Source organism: Vidua macroura, chromosome 3, assembly GCF_024509145.1.
Source record: "Vidua macroura isolate BioBank_ID:100142 chromosome 3, ASM2450914v1, whole genome shotgun sequence".
Lineage (NCBI taxonomy): Eukaryota > Metazoa > Chordata > Aves > Passeriformes > Viduidae > Vidua > Vidua macroura.
The window spans coordinates 39,836,746-39,857,702 of NC_071573.1; the positions used below are offsets into that span (position 1 = coordinate 39,836,746).

General features: G+C 43.4%; 1 protein-coding gene across 4 annotated transcripts in view; it reads left to right on the forward strand.

Annotated features, from left to right (window-relative positions):
• The first annotated feature begins 236 nt into the window (after positions 1-236).
• RIN2 (Ras and Rab interactor 2) overlaps positions 237-20,957 on the forward strand; it is a 75,317-nt gene continuing 54,596 nt past the window's right edge. For 2 of the 4 annotated variants that reach the window (XM_053974735.1, XM_053974740.1), the window contains exon 1: positions 965-1,016. The gene's annotated coding sequence lies outside the window, so the exon portion shown is untranslated. Of the gene's footprint in view, positions 318-964; positions 1,017-18,360; positions 18,417-20,957 lie in introns of those variants that run through there. The other 2 variants (XM_053974736.1, XM_053974737.1) reach the window with 2 other exon arrangements.

The following is a 20,957-nucleotide window of genomic DNA, read 5'->3' on the forward strand; positions in this document are numbered from 1 at the left end:
ATAAATGCATTTTAATGTCCCAGTTCTGTGTGATATTCATGCAGGTGGAGCCATTGCCAGTGGCCCTGGAGACACCTTGTAGAACTCAGCATTGCTGCCACAACTGTCAAGCAGGACTGCTCCAACTCTTGCCAGAGTTCATGCCTCTCTCAAAAAGCAGCTATAAATTGCATGGCAGCAACAGGAGCTGCTCAGCAGGGCCAACCAGGGCTCTTGGGCCTGAAGATAAATGGGAGCTTTCATGGAAGCCATGGATTAATATAAAAATCCTCTTGGACATGAGACAGCATTCCTTTGTCCTGCCTCCTCAAAGCTAGGTAAGCATTCACATTTCATTTTAATGGTCTCGATTTTGGAATTGTTTATACCCCCTTTAAGCAGATTTTGCCACTGTGGTGTGTCTATGAATGTGTATAAACGTGTTTGCAACTAGGCTTGACACGGCAGCTGCTCCTCACTGTGGTCACTGGCATTCTTAATGGGCACTGCTGGCAGCTGCCAGAATGGAAAGGAAATGTTGCTCTCATTGTTTTGTTATTGAGATAAGTTGCACTGAAACGCATCTTGGAATGAGCTGTGGAAAATACACAGCCTAATAGCATCGAGGCTGCGAATGATCTTCATCAGTTTCTTTGGCCCAAGTCGGAAAACTGCGCCCGTCGCACGGGTCCTGGTGACTTGGAGACATCTGTGAGGCCACCCCGCCCCACATGCAGGTGCCGGTGTGTCCCCGGTGCCCTGAGGGGCTTGTCCTGCCCGGCCCCATGCCCGGGCTGTCCCCAGTATCCTGAGGGGCTCTGCCCTGTCCGACCCCGTAGCCGGGGCGCTTCCGGTGCCCAGAGGGTCTCTGCCCGGCTCGGCGGGGGCGAAGCGCAGCGCGGAAGAGACGCATGCGCAGGGGCCGGGCCCGGGGGCAGCTGAGCGGCGGCGCAGAGCCGGCCCCTCCCCGTTACTCCGTCCGGCCCGGCCGGCTGTGACGGCTCCGACTGCGCTGCCACCGACGCGCGGGAGGCGAGGTGAGGCGAAGCGAGATGAGGTCAGGTGAGGGAAGGGCCCTGGGCCGTGCGGGGGTCGCGGCTGTCCGTGCTGTTCGCGGGGCCCGATCAAAACCGCCCCCGCGAAAGCGCCGCGGGAACGGGAGGGTCGGGCCCAGCCGAGCCCGGGCAGCCACCGGTGCCGCGGGGCAGCATTGTCCTCGCCTTGCTCTCACCAGACTCTGCCCTTTCCCAGCCAAGGGCGGCCGGGTCGGGCCGGTCCCCGCGGGCCCCGGGCTGGGGACCTTGCTGGTGTCCGTCCCGCCGCCTCCCTGTCCCCTCGGGTGTCCTGGACTCGCGTGAGGGGAGCGCAGTGCGGTGCGATCCCGTAGCACGGCCCCGGCCCTGGCACTGCCGCGGCAGTGCCCGCCGTGGGCAGGAGTCCAGACCCTGCTCCACGAGGAGTCCTCAGTCCGGGCATCTGCTCCCTTTGCTGGCTGAAGTGTGGGCTCCTGGGACATAAAACGCGGGGATGCGGTTTATGTCTGGCTGCGTCCTCTCCTGAAATGTTTCCTTGTAAATATTATATCAAAAGTTTATTTTAGATCACGCAGGTATGATTTGGTAGATGTAGAAAAGCAGACGGTGTATTATCCTCTGTGTGCTCTGTGCTGTCTTCCCATCTTTTCAGGCTACTCGCCTCTCCTTTGTTTTATTTGCTGATTTCCCAAAGTGTAACTCTTAAGACCTGTTAAATAAGGAACATCTTTATGTACCTTTACCAGCCCAGCTGAGTTGATGAGGAGTGAGCAGAACAGAATTTCCACCAGGTATTTGCGTGACAGCAGAAGCCCCGGGGGTAAACAGGACAGTGCTGGCCGGAGCCCTTTCTCCCTCAGAGGATAGCTTGGGGTAACAGCTGAGGAACTGGTTGGGTGAGTGGAGTTGATGGTACCTGAAGAGGTGTGTGTTTGCTAGGCGGGGGCTGGAATGCTGATGGGGCAATGCTTGGAAAGGCAAGGGCTCAACAGCCATGACTCTGCTGCTCCACAGCAGCTCTGTGTTCAATTCAGCTGTGTCTGCACTGGTTCCATGAGTAATTCTGTGTTTTGTTGTGGTAAAAGTATGCCAGTATAGCCATGCAACCAAGCCCTTGACTTTCCTCAGTCCAGATCTATATTAAGGTTCATTAGTTACAGATCTGTTTAGCTCCAAAAATACCAGTTTATTCCTTAGGGCTTGATTATTTAATTGGATTAGCAAGAGGAAGTGGAATGAGGCTGTGCTGGCCAGGGGTCTATTGGCAGCCCTTGCTGCTGGTGCAGCTGGATACAGTATCTTGGGGAGCTCTTGTGAGTGAACTGTGGTAGATCACTCTGTCACCCTGTTGCACTCCCAGCCAGCTCAGTGTCTCTCACTCCACGTCTAGGAAAGTAGTTCTGGTGTCTGTGTGAAACTCTGCTCCAGTGTCCCCTCCTCCCACCTTGCTGAGGCATTTGGTGAGTGGGCAGCTGGACAGGTGTTCTGGTGTGCGGCTGACAGGACCAGGAGGAGTGGCTCCTATTGCTCTTGGCGTAGAAGAAGACTAGCTCTTAACTACTTAACTATTGGGACATTTTTGAGTTGTTTTTAAAGCTAGTTCAAGCAGTGACTACTGAGAGACTGAATGATCAATAGGGTGACTGAATTTTTTTCGGAGAGGACCTACTGCCTTGAAAAGAAAAGAACAGTGCTGTTACTATAGTAGTTAAAGAGCTGCTGTTAATGTACGAGAATAATGTGGGTGTCACATTGTAGTCATAAGTGAGGTAATTAATCTCCCATCAGCAGCAGGGGATTGATGGAGTACTGTATCAAGTAGATATGGACTCGGGTCTTTTCTTAACATCTCACTAAACCGCAGCCACAGTTTATTGTTTCTGTAGAATAACTAAGAGACTCTGTATCTGGAAGAGAAAGGAGATAAACAGCAAAATCATGCTCTTACCTTGCAGACACAGTGACTAAAAACATCGGTGATGCAGCACACAGAAAACTGGTTCTGTGATCAAATGTATTGCAGGCTCTGTGGTTGTGTAGCTCTTGCCTGTGGCTGTAAGAAATATTTTGCATACCATACAGATCTCAAGAGTAAGAGGCTTAAGAGTAAGAGGCTTTACGTACCTCTAATATGCAATTGGAGATTTCTCAAGATGTGTCTCAAAAAAACCCTCTAAAATTCCTCAGTGAAGAGTTGCTGTGGAGACAATGCTAGGCAGAGTCAAGCATGCCAGTTACCTTTTTTTTTGGTTTGAGTCACCATTCAATCGGTAATGCCTATCAGGAGAGGGGTTGGAAGTGTAACTGAATATTTAGTACCCTGTGTTACATTGAATCACTGTGTAGCAAAACACAGAAACGTTTTAGTATTAATTGGATGGATATGAGGCTCTAGTTTTTTAATACAGGTCTTACTTCAGAGCACTGAAAATAAATTTCCCCTGACACATTAAATGCTACATCAAGACACTTAATGCAATACAGTTATTCTCTGTCTTCTCATGGAGCACATTAATGGCAGCTGCAAAGGAGGTCTGGATGCTTCTTAGCATTTATGGTGCTTGTGATCCAGAGTAGGACTACTGTGGACATTACTGGTACCTGATACTCTACCACCTGCAGTTAACCAGTGCTGAGGTGCTCTGGTTCACCTTACCATACATATTCAGGAGTCCTGAGTATTTGCAGCTAGAGCAGGACAAGTAGAAAGAGCTGTCAGGGACATGGAATTTTCTTTGTCTCCACTGCTGTGTACCATGACATGGTTTGTTTGTGGAAGGGCAGCTGCTGCTGCTTCGCATTCTTGGCTGTAGAGTCTGAAGTGTGTACATGGTCTGATCCTGCTTTTAGTCCTGGCCCTGTGTGATCCTTGCCAGGCAGGGGAGACATGCTGTGCTTTAACTCAGCCTATGAATTTGGCTTCAAGGACCTAAAGCAAACACATACAGTCATTTCTCTGCCTCCTTGTTCTACAAGGCTGCTGCAGAAATGAAAGGTGGTGAAGGACCTGCTAGGCACAGCAACAGCAGTCCATGGCTGCCTCCACGCTGGGCATTCTGCCCCAAAAAGCATCTCCTGTCTCAGCTGATGATGTGACTGGCAAGACAGAGGGAGAGGTTTGTGCAGTGCAGAAGCACAGGTCCTTTTGTCATTTGGGTGTTGTACTGCTGGGAAAAGTGTGGGTAAAGTGCATGCTGCTGCTCTCTGCCCAAGCAGGCAGGGCAAGAGTCTCTGCATGGAAGTGTTTGTAGCTGCCTGTTTCAGCTGCCTGAAGTTTTCAGACAAAACAAAAAGCATAATAATGTAGCATAAGTTCCCAGGTTCTCTCATGCTTATGAAGTCCATTTTTGATGAGGATCATGCTTTAGTCAAAGGAGGGTGGGCCTAGTTCTCCTCTGTTGACAGTATGTTTTATCCTTTATTGACTTCAAGGGAGTTGCTTCTGAATTTGTGCTATTGTGAATGCTGAATCAGGCCCAAGAGCTTGGCTTTACCCATGTAACTTTTAGTTGCCTTATGTTGATTTTATGAGCCTGCATACATAGAACCCATTGTTTACTTTTTAAAGTAAAATTGAAAATTTTGCGGGATGGCTAAAGCCATGTTTGTACCTTGAGATGAGCAGAATGAAACTACACATAATGGAAAAGAAATTGTGGAGCTGCAGTCATGTTCTGTCATTAAGGTTCATTCTGGTCTTTTGGAAGTTTTGATCTAAACAATTAGCTCAGTTGAAAATTGTGGCGTGTTAATGCTGTACTGTTTCCTTTGGAGTTGGTAAGGATTCTGCCATCAGCATAAACATTGGAGAGGAGTATGAAGATCTCACCATGATAGAGTGAAAATAGCAAAAGGAAGTTCCTGGAGTCCTACAAATCCTCTGGCAGGAATAACAGTATTTTGTAGTATGTAATCGTCATTATACTGTTCGGAATTAGTGCACCCATTTGTGTTGGGTGTTGTGTGAGAAAACAGGTAATGATGCTGCACTGGGGAGGATTCTAGTCTGGGGAGGAACACTGTGTATAATGTGAGGGTACAATGAGAAAATGACATTTTTCCTCCTGATCTTGGAACAGGGTTTTTGAGACAGCTGTATAAATGAATGTTCTTGGAAGATGTCTTATCTGTAACTTGTCTTTGAAGAGTAAAAGCCCTGCTTTGCGCATAAGCAAGTGCTGTCTTTGAGTCTTGAAAAGTCTGTAAGCACTGGATTGTTTTGTATGGTATTCAGAAACCAAAGGACAAATCTTTTGCTGCAAATTGCTGTTGCTCCTTTACAACTGGCAGAGCACTGCAGATTGACTCTGGTGAGACATGTTAAGTCACCTCCCCAGTCTCACATGTACATGCTTAGATGCAGACACAACTCTTTTCTGAGGGACTTTTCTCAAAAAAAAACCCCAAAACTATTCTTTTTCCTCACTCCACCAGCTCCAGAATGTGAATGTCATCTGGCCAGATGCCCAGAACTAAATACAGTGCTCTAAACAAGGTCTCACAAGTGGCTTGTATAGAAAAAGACCACAATAGCCACATACTTTTTTGACTTTTAAATGGTTCTTTTGTGCTTTTTTGTATCAAAAATGATGGTTTTGGCTTCTAGTTTGTATTTGCTAAATAGAAATCTGTGCATTCCAGGAATTAACTCCAGAGCTCTTCAGTGCTGACTTTGTTTAAACATACATGCTTGTGACGTGAAAATAACCCAGAACCTTACTGGTTTTGCTTTCATGGTTGACGTGTATTGCATATGCTGACATTTCATTCTTGACTGTGGATCTGTAGCCTTGTCTTCCTCTAAATCCTTTGCTTAATATTTCCTCCTAATGGATGATGATTTTTGAGCACATGCTAAGATGTGTCTTTAAATGCATTTGAGAGTGAATGTATGGAAAGCAAGGGGAACCTGTATTTGGCTCCCTGGTTCAGGTGAGGTCTTGGAGCTGTGGAGCACATGGGAATGGAAGAAGGCAGATCTGAGTGAGTGGTCAGAGCAGCACAGGGAGCCAGTGCCCGGAGAAATGCTGTTTACAAGCAACCCTTTATTGTCTTGCTGCCCTGCAGGCACTCAGTGCAAAAGCCAGATGCTGTGGCACGGGGGTGTGGGGAGGGGTTCTCTTGTGTGGAGCAGTGGGTGGAATTCCGAGCTGTTGTGTTCCAGCCTAACCTGTGTGCCTGAGCCAGTGTGGCAAGGTGCTGCCCTATACTCCAGTTTTGTGCTGGTTCTGTGAGCCTTCTGATAATTCTAACTTGGGAATTAAAAAACGCCTGTACTGAGGCCTGGGGATGTCTGCTGTCAGTTTTGGATCTGGCTTGTGTGGGAAACTGCTCACCGTCTTTTGTAAAGAAGTTTTTTAACTCTTTTTTTTTTTTTTTTTTTTTTTTTAATGCAGCCACAAACCATAACCTTCACAAAGATAAACATGCATCCTTGTGCCAACTGGGGCCTTGGCATGCTTTATGCTGTATAACTTGCTGAGACTGTAATTTTTTTGAAAAGCAGTTAGATATTGGCAGCTATGAAATTTCAGCCCCCAGTAAATGTTATAATAAACTATTTTAGCTACAGCTGGGGATTTAAAAAAGAATAATTTACTCACAGCATTCTTGGTAGTTAATGCAAGAATAAAAATCAGCCTTTGGACACACTGAATAACTTAGGAGAAGGAAGCAGGGTTCTTGTGGTGTGTTTGCTAAGGGCCACAACTGTCTGGATTCATGACTGGGAACCTTTAAGGTGCTCTAGGTTATTTAAGTTGTGTATGCACCTGTGCCACAGCATATCCCTAAATTTTTACTTTGGTTTTACTAGTTTTATCTAGATACAGCTGTTAAAATGATGGTTATTTTGGAAGTTTATGAGAATTCAGTTTTGGGAGGTGGAAGTAGAAAATGTGCTGGGGACTTGAACTTGATTGATTTAAATAGTAGGTGCCATAAAACTTATCCTGAAGTGTTTCTCTGAATGTGTGTTAGAGCTGGGAATTGCTGGTGAAGTCTTTGTAAATTGCTTTTAAGTAACTGGAACTTCAGGAAATTATATTTGAGGAGTTAGGTAGTGAAATGAACAGGGCTAATGCCTTTATTAATGTTCAGCTCTTTATTAAAAAAATCAGCTGGGCAGGGGGCTCGACATGGAGCTCACCCCCGCGGTTGTAGCTTTCCCAGGCGGCCGAAAGGAAGGAGGCATGCAGAGTCTATCACTGAAGTCCAGAGCAGCAGCTGTCCCTTCTTCTTTCCTTGTGGCACACCAGTGGCCAGAGGGTGAGGAGGCGTGGCGTGCAGAGTCTGTTGCTGAAATCCAGAACAACAGCTGTCCCCACTCCTTCCATGGTGGCAGCACCAGGGCTCCCTCTCTCTCTCTCTCTCTGCTTCTGTCTCCCTGCTTCTCACAGCCTAACCTAGTCTATTCTTTCTTAGGTGATGGCGACGGGTAAAAGTCAATCAGGGGATGTGTTTCCCTCTTCCTCAGCTAGGGCATTTGTCTAGACTCCTCTACTGTGTTCAGTTTTTGATTTATAGTCCTTTTTATCTCCTAAAAATACTCCCATGATTCTAAGGGTTTTTTATTTGCATGTTAGTCCCAGAATGGCAGCGTGGAGGGGTGGGAGGCCAGTAATCTCTAGGTAGTTTAGAGAAAACAAACAGAGCAATTAGCTAATTAGCATTTCAATATCGGTACTTAGCTAGAGTTAGTAGTTTTTTTAGTGTTGCCATGGGAACTAAGAAGACCCTGCCCGCGTCTCTGGGGAACACGTGGAAACTGTTCATTACAGGTAGAAAGGCTCACTTCTAACTTGTGTTGGTGCTCTTCATTTATGTAGTATATCCTCTGCCAACTGTAGTGCTTGGAATTTTTAGCAGAGGGAAAAATGAGTTCACCATAAAGCGAGCACCTGTCTTTCCTTTGGATAGTTCAAACTTTCCATTTAGTGGTTCCATAAAAATTCTTGGTTCATGTTTGTTACACTGATAGATGCATAGCTCCTCCACTTTGGCAGGAAGCCCTACAAAGATATTTTCAGCATCTGTTTTGCAGTATTTCTCTTTAAATGTTTACCTTTACTGCAAATTTTTTGCTAGAAGATGATGATCTGTCAAAGTAAGTATTTGGTTTGTTATAGTGCAGGTTCATTTTTTGATGTTTATATGGAAAATATTTTTTCATCCCTTGGTGTTTCATGAATGCCTGGGCATATGTTAGCTATCACTTATGGTGATACACCGTAATAGCTATGGTGTATTTCCACGTGGTTTACAACAGCTCTGGAAGCCAGAGACATGTTTTAGCTGGATCCTGTGTGATTTGATCCTTGCTGGAGTGGTGTACTCTCTTGGCAGACATACTGGGTGCCTTCCTGGGCTGCTGGTGGCTTTCTGTTTGCTGCATCACAGAGAACCATGGCTTTCACTACTCCACAGTGAGCTGGAGGAGGCAGCTGCTTTTTCTCTCCTTTTTAGTATGAGAAGCTATACCCTGAAAGCTATGTCTAAATTCAACCTTTTAATTAAGGTTTATTCAGGGCAAGTAGTGCATAATAATGTGGCAGTTCCACTGATGCTCTGTGTGTTGCTTTTCATTGTTTTATGTGTTCTAAGAACATACAGTGGGAACATACAGAGTTGTTTTTTCAGTAGTTACGATCAATATTCTAGTCATGACTAGAAGAATGTTAGCTTATATAATCTTAATAATGTTCCTGGCAGGCTTTTGGCTGCATCACCTGAGTGCAGAATGTAAAACTAAGAAAGTCTTGGGCCTTGGGGTTAGCTGGGAAGTATGTTTAGCTGAGGATTGCTGGATTGAGACTAACTTGGAAACAGTGAATTGAAGAAAGTAGTCTCAATATCAAGATGTTGTTTCATACCACCTTTTCCTTCACAAAGGCCTGTGTTCATCAGTTTAGTTAAAACTGCTGCTAGGAGGCAATGCAGCAATCATGATGAGAAGACTGTTGGGGTTTTTGTTCCTGGGCCTTCCAATTACCACATGAGGGTGGGTGTTGTGTTCCCTGCACAGTTCTGTCTATGGGAATATTTCCTTTGCTTCATGGGATCAGACTGTAATGCTGGTTACAGGCATTTGCCCTGTGTGGAGGCAGGGCATGCCCTTGGGCCCAACAGAATGGCAAGACAACCTTTATTTTGCTAATGGAAATCTTCCTTTGGAACATTTTGCTGAAATGTGGTGCATTAGAAGGAAAAGAAATTTAAGAAAGGTAGATTGTAGGTTCACCTCATTTGCCAGTAAGCTTTCCATCCAACAAAGTGTTTACACACTATATATCGAATTTTAGCTATGAATGGTCCATTAGTTTTTCTCTGTTCATGCTTTTCCTGGCTGATACATTTTCTTAAAGTAGCACTAATTCAGGCCAACAGACCATGTTTAACTCTGGAAACTGGGAGAGGTCTAGACAAAGATAAAACATCAGGCCTTGTCACTGACAGGTTGTATACATAGTCTCTGACCTTTTTAGTCTGAATGTACAAACTGTGAAGAAGACTAGCTTGTGTAAAGTTTTGGCAAAGTTGATTATGTATGACGCCTGCAGGGTGACTCTTTTCAGCATTTTATGGAATCCTTTCCTTCTATTCATCCACTGTCTGGTGGCTAGCACAGACACCTGGTTGTCAGTTGTCAGTCTCAAGCTGGCCAGCTTTTAACTGAAGGCAACATGGTTATTTGCTTGGCTATTTGCACCCATTTCTAGGCTGTAGTCTTTTCCCTGCCTTTCAAATAGTTATTCACCACAGCAAGGCTTAGATGTTTCTCTAACAGATCCATTTCAGCAGAGCACCTGCACCATAGAGTCCTTGCCATTGAATCCCTGAGCTTGTGGTGTGTAAGTGTAGGCTAACTCCAAACTGCACATAGGATGGTCATCACTTAAAGGTCAGATCTTCCAAGGCTGCCTGTAAATGTCTGAGGCAGTTGGCAAAATTATAATTTCTTAGGGAGACTTTCTTACATTACAGCCTTGGTGGTTGTAGAATGGTAAATTGAGCTGTTACTTTTTCAGGCTAGAGTATGATAGTGTAATTCATGTTTAGGTGTGAAATGTGTTGTGCAATGTTTCTGTGTGGATTTACTGTGTGTTTTAGGAGATTGGACAGAGATGCTTTTGTGCGGGAAGGTGCTAAGAGACATGATAGTTGTTTGAAGGTGCTGCTGGGCTTGGAATCTATTTCTGATCAAGAGATTAACAAGCAGAAACTGCCAGCAGTTCATTGAACATGCAGGTTTCAAACAAGTAACTCCTGCTGCAGAATTCTACAGTGCTAATAGCACAGGGTAGCCAGTGTTTGCTGTACACAGAAGCAGTGGTAGGAAGATTAGGTATGGCAGCACATTTCTCTCTCTCTCAGGATTTTTCATAGAGGTACACAGAGAGAAAGAAAGAGAAAACAATTTCTATTTCTGCTCCTTGTTTTTCCTACGTATAATGTGTTTGGAGAATTGTTTACCTGGGTGAATGCTTGATTGGATTCTGGTGAGGATTGTTTGAGCCTAATGGCCAATCAGATCCACCTGTGTCTGGACTGGAGAACAGGGTCACAAGTTGTTAGTTATATATGGTAGTTAGAAAAGTAGGTATGTAGTTTTAGTATCTTCCTTTATATAGTATATTAATGTATTATAGCATAGTTCTAATAAAGAAATCATTCAGCCTTCTGAACTGATGTTGGACATCATCATTTCTTCCCATTGGGTTTGCCTGCATTTTACAATACTTAGGCTAAGGCATCATTGGCAGGATGGACAAAGCAGAGGGGGAAGCTGATGCCAGTTCCTTGCTGGGCATTGTTCATGTTCACCTTCTCCAGTAGGCAGGAATAGAACTTTGCAAGTAGGAAGAGATGCAGGACAGCAGTCCTGGCCACTTGAGGTCATGGTCCACAAACTGCGGAAGATGTTTGTTTTCTCCTTGATTTGCCCTTTAGTGCTGTGGTTTTGGAACAAAGATAGACTGACTGGGAACAAAAAGATTAATTTTAGGGCTGGATTGAGTTCTCCTAGCTCAGTCACAGCAGGTCAAGTTACTCGAGAGATTTGTGACTCCCCAGGGACATGGGTTTGCATTTGTGCAGGGGATACGTCATAGCTGAGGTACAGAAGGCAGAAATGGACTTGTTGGTGTTTGTATTAAAAGTGGTTGATAGACCTGGAAGTTGTTGAATTTATACAAAGAAGCTGCATAAAAATAACTGGCACCAGGTGTACAAGCAATAAACTAATTCTGTATTAAGTCTTGAAACTGTACTGTGTAACCTAAGAAGTATTTTCACCTATTGGCAGCTTCCTCTTTATTATCTGCAGAACAAGAGTGATGGAATTTACTAGCTGTTAAACAATTTAATTTTTCATTTTTAAAAGGACTAAGTAAATATGTATCTCACTACACTTAGTCTGAGCTCCCCATACACAATGGTTGCCAATGTTTGTTGCTGGCAGTCATGGGAATCTTTTGGTACCAGTGTGTCAGCAAGAATTAAACCCTAGGAAACAGCCTGTCACCTGACTGCTGCTTTACTTTCTGGGTTTGATTGCATTTGGTTCAGATCCGAAAGAAAAAAAGTGACACCAACAGACTGTCTGATCTATGTGCATAACATACAGTACAGTAAATATGTGGAGTCACCAATGTGTTTGGAATGCTCTGCTTTTGGTAGTACTTGGACCCAGATTCACCATTTCAACAAATGAGTTTTATTCCCTTCTAAAAAGCCTATTTAAAAACAGAGTGTCCCAGGAGAGAGAAAACAAATTGTTTATACAAGCAAACTAACAGAGAAGAACTAAACACCCCCACTTCTTTCTTCAGGAGTTCCCCTGCTAAGAGCTTCTATGAACTCATTAATCCAGTTGAGTAAGGAGAAACTTTTTAGTTTTAATCAAATGGGTTTTGATGTGACTGGTGATGCTGCTGAGGAAGGAAAGTTTGGTTTTGATGATATCCACCATTCAACTGGGGGATCAAAAAGAAGTTAGAGGAGGGAAAAGTGCTCATCCCAAAACCTAGGGAGGACCTTCATTCCTCCTAGTCTGGAAGGAGACAGCCTGGGAGGGACTTTAAGCTGTTCTCCTTACTGTTAGAGCCAGCTGGTACTGTGGCATCAATTCCTCCCTCTTTATTTGTGGGCTGTCCTTTATCTGTCCTGGCCTTTCAAGGAATTGGAGGAAAGAAGCAGATGGGGAATTACTAGGGTGTGATGATCTTGGTCCACCTTCTTAAAAACAAATGTGATGGAAGAAGGGGAAGGGATGAGAAGGCTACTCAAACCTGCATAAAGTAAAGGTGGTATGGAATGTGTGTGGTGTCCACCTTATAGTGGAAGGTATCCCTGCCCATGGCATGGGGGTTGGAACTAGATGACTTTCAGGACCCCTTCCAACGTAGACTGTTATATGATTCTATGAATATGAAATCCTGCCTGTCTGGGATCCTTATGCAGGTGGATTGGGAAAAAGAGGTAGAAAAAAGGGGCTTTAGTAGAAAGTACAAAACAGTGAAAACTGAAAAGCAGGAGGATTGGATTGGTGGATGGAAACCTTACAGGTTCAGGGAAGGAAGCTGGCAAAGCCATGAGGCTTCATCCCCAGGGGTTCAGCTGCAGGAGTGAACTGCAAACTCGGTGTAGGGGCTGTGGCAGGAGAGTCTGGGGCTGCTCAAGATCAGCAGAATAAGAGGATGGTACTATTGATGGGAAAAGGGAAGAGGGTTGGGAAAGCAGCAGTAACCTTTGCGCTCCTGATGAATTTACACGTCAGCTGTTGACAGAAGGTGATGGGATTATCAGAGGGAAGAGTTGCAGGGAGAAATCTGAGGGAACAAATGTCCTTGGACGGAGGATCAAGAAGAGCACCATGAGGACAGGAAGGGTGACCTATGCTTACGTGACTTTGAAGCTACACAGGTTGGGACACGAGCCATGAAGTTTGATTGAGGCTGACATTGCCAGTCCCGTGGTGCATGTATAGAAAACAGGAAGGGGAGTGGAATTAACTTGAGGCAGATATTTCGACAGCTGTCAGTTTTGAATTTCCTGGGTTTCATTGCTATGTGTCATAACCTTGTTTTCACTATTTAATGTTTTTTTCCATAAAGAAATAGGATAGAAGAAGAAACATTTAAGACTGTTTATCAGAGTCATGTATTATGACTGACTTTTCTCTTTTGTTTGGTGAACATAGATTTGGAAACAAAGTTGTAGATTCTAAATATTTGAATATTTGGAACTCCCTTGTCCCTCAAAAAGAAAACATCTCCAAGGTGAATCCCTCCACTTCTCCAGTCTCGCAGATAAGCAGTAGTTCAGTAGTTGTATGAAAAAAAAAAAAAGAAAACTGAGTATTTCAGAGCATAGTTGGTCAAAGTTGTGCATGGATTTTATAGAACACTCTTTGTAACCAGTCTTATAGACCTGATCATTATGAGGAATGTACAAGTATTTTAAATGATTTTGAGAATTTAAAATGACCTCCTAATTTTTCCAGATAGGTCAGGTAGAGGCAATGCTGTGCATTATACTATCTGCAGACTTGGTTATGAAGAACTGTTATATTGCCCTATTCATGCCTCCCCTCTGCCCCCAACCAGATCCTCTAACAGGCAAGAAGTAGACTATGCAAATAGAGTGTTTCTCTGCAGGATTTGATTTGTGGTTTTGTTTTGGTTTTTAACCTCCTAGTAACACAAAATAAGTGCAGACATTTTGTCTAGGCATTCCATCTCCCATGATGTGTATATGGCACAGCTGACAGGACAGTGAGAATGTGTGCTTGGGGTGTATCCTGCTTGCTGTGTTGGCACACCTGTGCAGCAGTGAGCTGGCACACATTCGTGGCTCAGCCTGCTTTTTCCAGTCTGTTATAATTCGAGTGTGGTTCAGGAACAAATTACACATTCTGAGCCTAGTGGTGGCTTTCCCTCTACGTAATACAGATTAGCAGTGCTCTGCTGTGGTGGTGCAGAAGGTGTCAAGTCCCTAGTGGGGCTAACCCAGTTCCCAAGCCTGTCTCCATGCAGGCTTTCTACAGTGAGCAACTTACCTGTTCATTGCCAGTGGATCTGATCTAGGTTAGGACAGTGAAAACTCTGCTATAGGCAGAAGTGTTGTTACATGGATCAACCTTGTGTGGAGAGCAGTGACCTTGGTTTAACTAATGCAAGATTTTCTTAGAGTCTTTTCTGTGCATAAACCAAAACAAATAGGTCAAGACATAAGCACTCTTCTTTTAAAGTTTTTCTAGTGAAAATATTTTCTTTTGTTCATTGAGAAATAAATCTTCTACTTGGTACTCAGCCTCATGATTTGCTGTGTTTGTGTACCCTCAAGGGTGTGGAACCACATTGGAAGTGTGCTACAAAAAGTGCTTCTTAAAGCAATCAACAGCATTCTTCAAAAATTAGTAGTGAGTGCTTAGTGAATAAAGAAGCAAATTGTCCATCATGTCTGATGTCCAGCTGTTTAAAATAGACAGTGCAACCACAAAAACTTGCATGTGATCTTCCTCATACAGTCTGTTGGATTACATTAACCTCTTGGTCAGAAAGCACTAGTGCAAATATAACTAATGACATGCAAATAAAATTGTTATTGAACAGAAAGCAAATCCATGCCTGCAGCTGGAGTGCCCTCAGGTTAGTCACTTGGTGCTGACCTGGTGCAGTTCAGGATGCGTTCTTAAACAGGCAGCTTGAAAATGGATCCTTTCAAGAATTTCAGTGGCTTCACACTAGCTGACCTATAACATCTAGTGTACTTGTTTTAGGGGGTGAAAAATCAGGTTCCATCACTGCAAGTTTCCCTCATTTGTTTAAACTTGGATAAATATTTGCATATCACTTAGTAGGTGAACTGTCTAGGGTATTTTTAAACATTTTCCAGTGGTAGACAAATAATAGTTGTGGTTTGTTTAGTCAGGTTGTCCCTGTAAAAAGCATACATCCAAATTTTTATGCCTCCTGTTGATACGTAGTTCCAACAGTACCATAATTTGTTTGCTCCAAGTTTAGATGTTTCCTCACACAGTTTTTCATGATGAGGTACGTGCCATTTGCTAATAAATACAAAGTTAAAAGTGTGATTTATTAATTATTTAAGCTGATATTATGCTTTTTGACTTAGTGCTTCCTTTTGGGTTATGTAAACTTAGTAATTCCTTTGTGATGAAACATAAAAATGGGTTTTGGAGCAGTGGAAATCTCCCCCCCATGTGAAACTGAGTAAGAAAAATTAATGCTTTTCCTCTGATATCTTGGTATTGCAAAAGAAGCAAACAAAAAAAGCCAAAACCCCACCAAAAATAATACCCAACCTCCCCAACACACACTTCTCCATTCCTTCCCCTTCCTGCTTTGTGACATCTTTGCAAAATACAGAGGTTAGAAAGGGCTTGCAGAGTTCAGCTAGTCCAGCCCTCCCAGCAGGCTGATCAGGAGCTTGGGACCTTGTCCCACTCCTCTGGTCACTCCTTTCTTTCCTCTGCACATGTCCTGGTGACAGTGAGGGGTTCCTGTGGGTCACCCCCATCTATGCAGTGTCTGGAATTTTCACTTCTGAGTGGTTCACTCCTTGAGAAAACCTTCTGATGTAGGGCAGTACTGTTCTCAGTTTACATGGGGAACAAAAACTAATTACACATCAAAGTTCTCACCAAACGTGAGGCCCATTTCTTAAATCACAAGAGTGCATTAACTTTGGTACTTCTGGACTGTGCATAGACCAGAGAGGGCACATATGCTTCCTGAAATCCCAAAACATGTTTCTATTTTAAAGACGATGCCACACTGTTTAGGTTTGTCTCCTTGATGCTTGTAAACATAGTGTTTGGTATAAAGCCTGAGTTTTTGTGGTCCACAAAATTTACTATTTCATATAATATGTTGAAAGTGTGAATAAAGAAGAAAGGGTGAAATTATTCCTAACTAATGCTAAAGGCTAAATTGAGAAGTGTCCCATGTGATTATGTCTTAACAGTTTTGATTAAGGAATTCAAATATTTGCCTTTACCATGGACTTGGCTGAAATAAAGTAGTCTATATTTAACTTGGCTAACTTGGCTCAGAGGAAGAACAACCTGTGTACTGGAAATGAGCAGCTGCTGTCACTGGGAGCTATTCAAAAAACAAAGTGCCAAGTATGGTGCATTTCTGATGATGTGATTCCTTAGTTAATAGCTAAACCATTAGATTAGTGGCATTTTCATATTATCTTTTGAATGTGTCACACAAAGATGACCATAAGATCAACACCAGAATAAAGAGAGGGGTGTTTGTTCCCTGGTTAATCATTGCCCTGATGCCTTGGCCTGTGCTGAAGCTGAGGTGCATAGCACAAGCTTTTATATGGAGCTTGGAATAACAGCCTAAGGGGCTCCTGATTGTACAGATTCTTCTTGCATACCATTTAGTGTGCTGTGCTGAACTCATTCCAGTAATTATGGCCATTAATGGAAATCTTTCTGCTGATTCTATGAAATGCAGGATGCAATTTCTTTGGCATTGGCTGCCTTCTAAACAGCAATTTACTTTGCAAAATGTTTCATAGGGAATAATGAAACCATTGCTTGCTGTTACAAGGAGTTATTTTCTTACAAAGAGATACCTATTAAGCATATTGGTGATGCAACAAACATGACTATAAAATGCTATTGCATTAGAATTAAAAGAAGATATATTTGTCGTTGTTCATGGTATACAAACTATTTAACAGTTTCTTTTATTTTTCTTAGTAATAAAGAGCCTAAAAGATATTTAGGGCTTAAAAAAAATCACAGCTTTTGCAATTCTTTTAAGATCACTTTTCTGTCTTGCAATCCATGTCTCATATTTACTTTTAAGGTCAAACAACTTTTAGATCTGTCTGCCGTTTTTTCCCATTTGTGTGTTGCTTTGGGTGAACAAATGCAATCCTTTTCAATGAATTATGTGAAGAAGAATTTTTCAAAAGAATTTGTGCTCCCTAGGTCTGGAAAGAGAATTGCTCTTACTGGAAATCAGGTGAAGCTTTTCTTGAAGCATTGAGCAAAATGAGCACAAGCTTTGATTTACATAGTACTCTGCCACATAGAAGAAATGTTTTAAGGTGGGATAAGGGGGAGTGGCTTCAAACTGACAGAGACTAAGTTTAGGTTATTAGGAAGAAATTCTTCCCTGTGAGGGTGGTGAGGCCCCTGACACAGGTACCCAGAGAAGCTGTGGCTGCCCCATCCCTGGAAGTGTCCAAGGCCAGGTTGGACAGGGCTTGGTGCAACCTGGGATAGTGGAAGGTGTCCCTGCCCACAGCAGGGGGTTGGAATGAGACCCTTTTAGATCTCCAACCCAAGCCATTCTGCAATTCTATGATCTTGGAAATATGTGAGTAGATAGAAGTGTTCAGGCTCTCTGAAACATCAGAAGTCAGGTCTCTTCTTCCCCCTTGCTGCGTGGAGGATTGTCACCTCTGGCAGTGGAGTAGACAGAGCTTTGTTTTGATGCCTCTGTTGGGCCAGAAGGTAAGAGCTAGGAGTTGAGCACTGAAACCCTCATCCTGCTCTGGCTTTCATGGTACAGGGAGAAGATGCTTTTCCCAGGTGCCTAAAATAAGCCATGGTCAAGCCCAGCAGGTGGTTGTCTTGTGCATGTCCATCTAGATGTAGGTGCTGAACCCCATGTCCCTGGGCATTAAAGTATCACTATGAATTCTGGAGTTTCTCTAGACTGTGAAGCTAATACTGTAATTCAAGCAATTACTTTTTCTCGCTTCTTCCAGGAAGTGCAGCTATATGTTAAACTTTAAAAAGATGTTTGAAAACACTTGTGACTGTTATTTTTACTATTCGGTGGTTTTGGCACGAATAGTAAGTGGAAATTACAGAAATACTGGAAGAAACAACTAGTTTTTGTGAGGTATATGGGCCAGGGAATTCGGGAAGAATAGAAAAGTTCTGAAAGGTTATCTGTTGCGGTGTGTCTTCTCCCTCCTAGATGTATAAGCCCTTGCCCTTTCCCCCACTCCAACCCCTGCTGTGAGCCCTACTTGTCAATGTTGGAAGAAGTCCAGACAGGGCGTCGAGTGATTGGTAGATTCAAACGATTCCCCCTGCCCCCCAGGGAGTATTGGGCAATCTAGGTGCCTTTTTGTCCCTGGGACCCATCTCCCCTCACCTGGTTGGTTAATCCCCTGCCCCTGCCCTCCCCCCCTGCCCCCAGGATAAAACCGGGCACCGGCCATGCGGTCGGGACTTCTGTTGGAGCTGTTACTGGGTTCAGAAGCTCGTAGCTGGAATAAACGCTCTGGATTTAACCCTCTGGCAGAAGTGACTCCTTCCTTCACCGTAGCCCAAAGTTTCTCCACTGAGGAATACCGTCCACTGGGGTTTCTGGCAAGCTTGCAGCCGCCTGCAGCCTCTGGGTGAGCCAAAGGGTGTCTCTGGGGTTAAACCACCCCAGCTGCCGCCATTGAGCTCAGCGACGGGGCAAGCCCGGGCGTGTTCCCGCAGGAAATATTGGTATCCCCAATAGTTATCCAAATCAAAGTCAATCTCTTCCTAAATTTATTTCTCTGACATTTCCAGAGGCAAAACAAGACATGAATGTATCAACAAACAATCATTCTCTTATAAGAGATTTGGTAGTATCCTTCATGACTAAATGCTGTGCCAGAGGAAATGACTTGGGGTTTTATTCCTTTTCAGTAATGTGGAAAGTATGCCATGGGAGCAAGCAGGAGGAGGTTGTTTAGTGGAAGAGGAAGAAGAAATTTGGGAAGGGGTACAGAGGGAGAGTGCTAGCAGCAAACTGTCCTGGTAGGGTGCCGTGCTTTTGCAACACGCTGTGCTCGTACAAAGCTTGAGGATTGGCTTTTCTGAGGCATTCAGTGTTTGCATAACAGTATGCTTCTGCTGGAAAGAGTGATGCCATGTCTGCTTATGTTGATGGGAGCAGAGCCAGGACGATTCTTGTGCCCTTATCAGATGGGATTTTCAGATGCTTTCATTTCTGAATTTATGGCTTCATAGATAAAAGAAGTGGGTAGACAGCTGTAAGTGCGGCAGTGGATCTGCACAAAATCTGATGGGACTTAAAGCCTCTCCTGAGAGTGCTGTAGTAAAACAAGTTCAAAGTAATAACTCCTCTTTATCCTTTAGTCTCATAAAATAGGATCTGGGATCAAGGGGAAATAATAAGCCTGCTGGCAAAAGATTGTTTGAGGCAGGAATGATGGCTGGCTGAAACCAGATGTAAAAAGATCGATGCATAAGTCTGGCAGTCATGTTCACACTTTAGGCTGACTCCGATAATTATGCCATGACTGCCGCATAGACTGGATCACAGCCACTGAAAATCGGTCTGTTCGGGTGAGTTTCTTGTCACAGTCCCTGAAGATCAGTCAGTCTGGGTGACAGTTTCTTAAGCACTGGCTGGTACTTCATGGCTTAATGCATGGTGAGGTGGAGTCCTCCTTGGAGAGCTGGCTGTGATTTAACAGCATTGTTATGTTAAGCGAGATGAGCAGCATTGATACAGTTTACCTGTAACCCCCCCTCACTGCCTTTGAAAAGTTCGGAGTGTTGCATATTTATGTTTCCTTTGCAGTTTATGAAGACAGTATTGTTTCCCGAAAAGGATTGCAAACAGCTGCTCATGGCCCTTCTGCCTACTTGAGTAGGGAATGTCTATCTTTGTAAGATCTTTTTTACATCGAGGGCAGAAATACTGACTAAGAAGTACTCACTGACATCATACCGGTGGCTGTGGCTTTCTTTCGGGGAGCAGCTCACACAAACACATTATGTTTAGGTAGCAAAGACAAAAGTATAGAGTTCTTGAAGGAAAAGGAGAGTGAAAGAATTTTTGTTATTTCCAAGGTTTTTAAAACTCTTTAAATAAAATGGCAAAATACAAAAATCCACCTGTGTGTAAAGAATGACTTGCCATTTTTGATGTATGTCTTACTTGTTTTCTACAAATAATGTGCCCTTGCATTACTTGAATTTAAAAAAAAAGACTGTAAACCCTTTCTGCCACCAGAAGAATGATGGAAATTAGAATTTCTTTTTACATAATCCCCTCGAATTTTGCTTGTGGATACAGCTGTGTTAACACAATGCAACATTTGAGTTGAGAGATCTGCTAGATCCTGGCACCAGTGATAGTTCTCAGACTGAAGGTCTTATTTGATAGATTTTCAAAGTGATACTGTGCTCACTTGTATCTATGTTCCTGGAAGGAGGCTTGCAGTCAGCTCAGAGGAAATACTTTCAAAAGGAAAAGTTTAATTTTGCCAAGATTCAGATAAGGTCAGAGTAGTTAGACAAACCAGAGCTTTGTAAGTTAGAGATGAACATAGACTGCTCCCTGGGACTGGCAAATGTGCTAGGAGAACAGGAAAATGAACTGCATGAGGATGATTACATTTGCTGAAAATTTGAAGTACTGTGTATATCTCTTGGTATATTGTCAAGTGTAGAGTTGCATTTGAGCAGGGTGGGTTTTTTGTTTTTTTTTAATTAAACAAAATGTATTTATCCTTCCTGTTTCTGGTTTCTACTTTAACCCACCAGAAAATGGGTTCACCAAATTAATTTTAGTTGTTTTAATACTATGTGTTTATAAATTGCTGTAAAAATTGATTGTAATATGATACTAATTCACTATAGGTTTTACAAGTACATCTGTATCTACCTAGCTTCCTTGCTTTTCTGTTATGGGACAGTAGGGATTGTATTCCAGCTGTATCCCACTGCTGGCCAAGGGAATGCACTGACAGGTAGCAACCTGCATTAGCCTCTGACATCAGCTGACCTTTGCCAGCTTACACTTAAGGTCTGGACTAATATTTTCTCCTGTGTTTTCTTGGCTGCAGAACAGTAAAACCGTTAGTTAATTTACCTGAGGTAGTTTCTGTGAGAGTCTGTGCTCAGTGGTTGCACGGTCTTTACAGGTAGAGAAT